The following is a 7251-nucleotide window of genomic DNA, read 5'->3' as shown; positions in this document are numbered from 1 at the left end:
TGTAGTATTATAAATGTATTCGTTATGAGCTTTGGCGAACATCTATGTTATATGAATAATCATCAGAACGTTATAATAATAAACATGAAATCACATAGAGAACAAAGGTATTTAGACTTTTACTCTGACGTGAAAATGTGTGTCCTGACCGATTTCGATAAAGGGGGCTAGTATCTCGAGGTCTTGTTCAACTGAACAGAACTTATTAAAGAGTGGTGCACTCTATGTTCCCTTGTCATACCCGATAGGCCGATATCGACAAGTCTAGAGAAAGATCAGACTCAGAACCCACCTTTTTATCTGTGTTCTGATAGACGGAAACTTTGTTCAATCAATCAATCAAAAGTCATTTATTCAAATTAGGCTACTAAGTAGCACTTTTTAGAGGTCAAATTAAATCAAATCAATCAAATTTGACAGCACCCAGTTTCACCCACCCTTCACTGCTTTCTAAGTGCTATTGCTGTGAGAGAAGAAACGGCGCAACAAACTCCCCAGCAGCACGTCTTCCACTAACAATACAAAAAGTCGTTTAGTGCCTTGGTATCTAACTCAAAACCTGGCATCTTACCAACTACGTTGGCCCATCATAGCTTGTATACACAACCCTATCCACAGCTCTACCAACCTTGGTATCAACTCTACCGAAATTGACGGACCTGCTCAAAGGGAACGCTCCTATGAACGAGGAATGTAACGATGTCTGCCAAGACCTCCCCGAAACGGACCTGGAGCCGGTCTGCATGATGTTCAGCCGGTACAAGAAGGGATTCCAGTTCTTCGTGAACCAGTGTCACGCGAGACGAGCTATTTGTAAGGAGAACTTGCGTAAGTTGATTAGCTTTTAATTTTGGATGTTAGGAAATCGGTCCATTCTCTACTTGAACATACTAATTATAAGCGTTTTATTTTTTTAACTCTAAAAAGAGACCAAAATGTAATAATGAATAGGATTAACAAGCATTTTGAGCAAGACTAAAAGCTATAAGAGTTGTGAAGGAGCCCAAAATTGTAATACCTACTGCCAAGGACATGCTCCTTATGACAAACTCAAAAATAGTTGAAAGTGACATAAATACCGTTTCATGATTTGATCAAAATTAGTAGTGGATAACCAAAAAAGACAACGTATCACTAAAACGTTAACTAGGAAACAGCTCATGATCAATGAATCTTTGATCTTCGCTCAACATCAGAAAGAAACCGAGACCGATAGAAAAAAAGTAGTAACATAAATACAGATTCTTGGCGTAATTACATAACCTTAGTTAAGCAAGAAGGATATCTATATTACAAACCATAAACTACCGACGTAAGATTGAATAAGGCATACACACGCTTAATTCCACACGAATAAGGCTTACTAAACAATTGCATGCAGATGTCGTCGGCTCAAACTGTTTGCTCTGCCACAGAGTAAAAATCTGACAGAGAGTCCATGTGTGTCCATATGTCATATAATTGTGATATTATGCCTACAAAAGATAAGTTATTTGCGTTGTAACTTAAATGTTTGTGAGACCCTTAGCGACACAACGATTGAATAACTTATTGCCAGAGTCTAGCCGTTATCAAAGAATACCAGTAAGGTTGAGTAGCCTTACCTTTTTTTAAGTAAATCGTGGATAAGTTGTTATATTAGATTTTAGCAGTGTTCACCAGAAAATTATTTCTGATTGATGATAAATAGATAAAAAACCTTTTTTTTTCATTTATGTAAGTTTATGTAAGTGTAAAACTTCGTCAGTAAAGAAGTTTAGTTACTAATAAGGTCACACAACATATGCAAAATATATCAATTTTACATGTCATGGCGATCTCGCGGAAACTCACAATTTCGTATGTATTCATATTCGTAGCTATATCATTTCCCCTCTGTAAGCTGCCTTCTCTATGTCATGAGAGTTTAATCCATTAACACCGCTTATATTACACGGTACAATATAACAACACGTATTGTTTAGTAGTAATTGCTGTATGTACTTAACCCTACTCCCGCTGTCACGCTCGGAGTATTAGTTGTAACTTTAAGTTGTTACTCAAAGTGAATTTTTAATTACTGGGAGCTAAAATATGGATATAAAAGTAGTAGAAAATATAAAATACATTTTTTATGGTTTTGCCATATTATTTTTTGTATAAATATGACTACCGAACTACTCATAAATAATTTAACTTTTCCTTGTATCGCGATAGGTTTCACAATCATTTAAGTCACATACACAGTGACACCTAAACTCAGAAACACAAGCAAAGGCAAACGAACAAGCTTTCACGCAGCACAGAAATGCTTGTCTTACGCGGGGATCGAACCCGCGACACGTCTCGCTCTGTGGTTTTCTAAATGACCTTGACTACCCGAAATTTATTTATGTAATGGAAATTAAAGTCTCTGCCTACCGAATATGACGATTTACAATATCATAAAGGTAATGATAAAAAGTGCGACTAAAGGTAAAACGGGGTAAATTAACTTTGAAATTGTTTACCGTAAGCGAGCATGGTAAAATCGCTCGCTCGTTCATTTATCATCCCGGATTAATAAGCAAGCGCGCATTTTTTACACACTCACCTTTTTACTTGAGTATTTCCATGTCGTTATAAATACTTTTTATATTAACCCTTATAATATATGCGTGTAATGGTCTCTGCTCTCTAAAAATAGTCTGTTGTAAACTGTTGCCACATCAAGCTCGACCACAATAAAATAAATAAAGTAAACCTTGGAATGAAGGCACTGTCAATTAGTGATGATGTATATTGTTATGTTCTACCATAGTGCTATACTGTCCAATATAATGTGAAAGGGCGACTCTCCTTTTCATCACAAAACTCTACAACTAGAGTATAGTATATGTATAGTATATATATATATATATACAGTTATTTAAGGAGCCGGTGTTTGAAACCCAGATGTTTAAAAAAAACTAATATCAACAATCAGTAATATTTCCGCTATATTTATTTATCCGCTAGCCATCTCAGAATCACATCTTAGGCAGAGCAAACTGTATAATACTACACAAAAATCTAATTTTTGAACGCCTGACTGATTAAATCCTCTTTTTTCAGTACTGCATATAGTCCATCCAAGCAGATGCAGGAAAGGCAACCAGTTCTTTCTACCGATCGTCTGACAACGAACTTATTTCACCCCCGAAAGAAACAGCAAAACACATTAAACCTATAACGCTTACTTGGAAAAGAAGAGAAATAAAAATTGTATGAAATTAGGTTACATTTTTCCTTAACAAAAATCCTTTACAAATTACTTTTTTACCCTTTCTTTTAATTGTGTTGTTAATGAGAACTTTTGTGGATGTACAAAGAATGAATCCGAGTTTACTTTCCAAGTTTTGTTTTAATCGTTTTGCTTAAAATTCTGGGCCAGCACTGCCACAAAAAAATGTTACCTGCTATAGAAAAGAGATGACGCTATACGCCAGTGTAGTGTGCTGTCTCTCTTTCATAACTGCAGTTATATTCCTTCATGAGGCATTGAGGCGGCTTAATCTAATTCAATCTTTTTTTTATAAACCTGACAAGTTGCCTTTTTCTTTTTACAATAATACCAGCCTATATTTGTCCCACTGCTAGGCGCATCTCACTTTTTTGGGCAGTATCATTCTATTTAAAAGAGAAAACGTAGAGTGAGTTAACAGTCTAAAAACAGTCCACGTAACTTTATAATTAGGCCTCATTTAACTTCTGTTCAGCTAGGTAATTAATTAAGTTTTAGTATGTTTCTTTTTGTTAGTAAAGAAGCCAAAAAAGGTTATATTACTGAAACTAGCCAGTATTGTCGAAACAACTGTGTCTGCAATTAGATCCAATCCCATATTAACATTTGCATCAATATTCAGCAAGTCACGTGCCAGCTTCGTGTGCAAATGTACAAAAGACATGAAATTACAGAGAAAATCACAACGGAGAAAATAATATTAGAAAAAGCAAACGGTTCTAATCTAGTCCTTACGAAATTCTGTTTGGTAAAGTCCTTAGTTTTGTTTGAGACTGTCTGAATAGCGTTGTGGTCTTAATGAGAATATATTGTCAGTATTTTAATTAAACCATGACCGTATGGTATTGTTCCATTATGTGAAGAATTAATAACGTATTTTACTTGAAGTTTTTTTCTTTCAAAGTAATTTATTTTGATTATTTCTCTACTGAAATTGTTAAGAGCCATTATTGGGAAAGAATTCATTTGACGCAAATATTAATACGGGTGTGAAAACTTCATGGTGTTCGCGAAAGCGAAACAATCGAATTCCCATTTACTATCTTCAATAAAATTGAGAAATAATTTCAAAGAAAAGGTAAAAATTGAGTAACTCGGAGTTGATGCAGGACCAGGTGCTGTGGCGCAACATAGGGGATACCTATGTCTAGAAGTGGATCTCGATAACCTGACTTGATTAAATTGTTCTATTCTAGAATTTAATTTCTATCGCCTTGTTACGAATACCTAATACCGCAGTTACACGTCACATAGCCGCATAATTACCAAACGGAGGCTATTTCGAGGCCTGATTAATATTTCATAACAGGCCGTAGCATGTTGAAAAACGCTGAAATTTTCACAAGTATGCCTCACGTTTTAGGCTGAAAGCGAATAATTTAATGTTATCTTCTTCGCTTTGTTAAATGTACCTATTTACAATTATTCATCCATTAAATGAAGTGTTGTTAGATATTGAAAAATATTGAAAATGGTGTCTCATTACGATTATAATCGTGGAAAGTAAACCTTTCGAAAATGTAATTCAAAGAAGAATGAATCTAAATTAAAGTAATCTAATTTAAGAAAACAAACTTTTGACGTTTTTATTTATCAAAATTCAAATTATCAAGCTTAAATTTAAACGTCTAAGTTTAAACAAAATGAACTGTTTTTAAATTACAAAATAATTAAGTATGGAATGAGGAGACACCCCAATATTAACAGCTAGACTTTTACTTGACTGGACTTTATTATTTTGTCATGTTATAATTCATTACAAACAGCTAGAATAGATAAAATAACAGGTCATCTTACTCCGTTCCCTTGAGAATCGAAGCCAGGTTCTATTGAAAGACAACCATTACATTAATTGAAAACTTCGGAACATTCTACACGGCTTTCTATCTCTGCTTTTAAATTAATAACTCAATGTGTGCAAAAAAATATTGAAAATTTATCAACAGCATGAATGTGGTGAAGACATGATAAAAAAAGTTGATAACCACAACCTCAACTCAATTCAACAAAATAATTTCCTGTGAGCGGTTTTTAGTGTTCCACTGCAACGAGGAGCTTTTGGCTAAGCTATAATAAGTAAACCGATCACAGGTTAAGCTACACTTGACGTGGTTGGTCGGTAGATGGGTAACCATCTTTGACATAACGAAATCCTCCATGTTTCTGAAGACACGTTAAATTTTGGGTCCCGGCTGTTATTCATAAATCTTTGACAGTCCGAAGCTTGAAAGTCTGACAACCAGTCTAACGAGGAGGACAGATAGGCAGTCGCTCTTTGTAAAACACTGGTACTTAGCTGAAACCGGTTAGACTGGAAGCGGACCCCAACATATTTAGAAAAAGGTGATGGTTTTTAGTATTCCAGTATCCAAAAGATAAAAATAGAACTCCATTACTGAGACTCCGCTGTCTGTCAGGTCTTCCGTCTATCATCAGACTCTCTCATCTCAAAATCTCATTAGGATTCCGTGGACAAACAAGAATCGCTCTCAAAGAATGCAAAGTTCAACATTTTTGAGTTTGTAATTTTTTCCAATTCAAATCGTAATTAGAAAAGTTCTTCCTGATTTGCATAAGGTAATGAGAATTAAGACTATGGATACTTTTTTATACGTGTAAGGTACCTGTAGTAAAGAAAGTGGACGATTGTTCCTATTTGATTAGGAACTAGCCATGAAACCATGACTTCGTCTGCGCTGACAAGTCTCTTAGGGCAGTATTCATTGGATATTTCTTTTAATTCAATGGCTATGACGCGATTGCCTCACGTAATTTTTGAAATACGTATTCAATCAGTGTATATAATAAAGTTACATAACATATATTTATGAATTTTACGTCAAATGACTCTACTAAATATTATTTGTTACATCTCTTTGAGCCACTATTATGATTTTATAAATTGAAATAATTTTAAACGAGACGTGGAATAGTCGAACATAATAAAAGCAACTTCTCATAATAAAAATCTCATAAAATGGTGTACCAAAGTTTACCTGTACAGTGAAATTCTTATAGTTTTCTCAAAAGAAACATAAAAATAATGAGGTCAAGCAAAACGTTAAAAATATACTTAATATTGGTCAAACGATATCCAAGAAATTACTGTAACTAGCTCTTGCTCTCGGTTTTAGCCGATGCAGTCCGTTATCGCACCTTTGTTACTAAACTTCATTAAGTCAAAGCTATCTCCTTGGCAAATTTCGTTAAATTGATTCATAATTTTAGCTGTAAAATTAAAAAAAGAGCGACTCCCGCTCTAAGGAATTTAATCGTAGTGTATGTCGCGGAGGAAGACTCCCAGACTCAGAACAAGCATTTATGTATCACACAAGCGCTTCTCCTACGCGGGGATCGAACCAGCGACACGTCGCGCCTAATGGATTTGGCGTGGTGATCTCAACTAATCGGCTATCCGTGCAGTCAAATACTTTCACATTAAATTCTCAATATCAACCTATATGTGGCACATAGCAAGCCATTTTTTCCACATCGAGTCTATCAATTCAGGTTATATGGGCTCCCAAAGTTGCAAATCAAAACCCGGGCCTCTGTCCTTCGCATCCACGAAGGGCTTGTTCTTTCATAGATCCGTCTCAGAAAAATAAAATATTAATGAACAGTTCCAAAGAAAATCGTGCCACTAAATATGTATCAAGTTCCGGACGTTTGATTTCATCGCTTTGTCACAAAAATGTTGATATCCCATTCGATATGGTACAGTGATCCCTATATGTCAAAGCTCGCGTTATAAAATGTTATTGATACATTCCGTTCATGTTTTGCAAGGCACATCCCTTTCAAACGATTTTACTATCTGTAAATGTATTTCCGAATGTTATTTTTTGTTGATGTGTTTTTGTTTTTGGACATTGTAAGTAGTGACGCAATTGTTTTTCACGGCATATTCTCGCTTGAAACATTTATGTTTAGGTATTCGACAGATTGTTGACTCGTAGGGAATAGTATAGAGTTCGCTTTGAAACCATTTTTGATGCGAAGATTTTTAC

Source organism: Trichoplusia ni, chromosome 4 (assembly GCF_003590095.1).
Source record: "Trichoplusia ni isolate ovarian cell line Hi5 chromosome 4, tn1, whole genome shotgun sequence".
NCBI classification, from domain to species: Eukaryota; Metazoa; Arthropoda; class Insecta; order Lepidoptera; family Noctuidae; genus Trichoplusia; species Trichoplusia ni.
The sequence above is the reverse complement of the archived record's forward strand: the minus strand, read 5'-3'. Positions refer to the sequence as shown.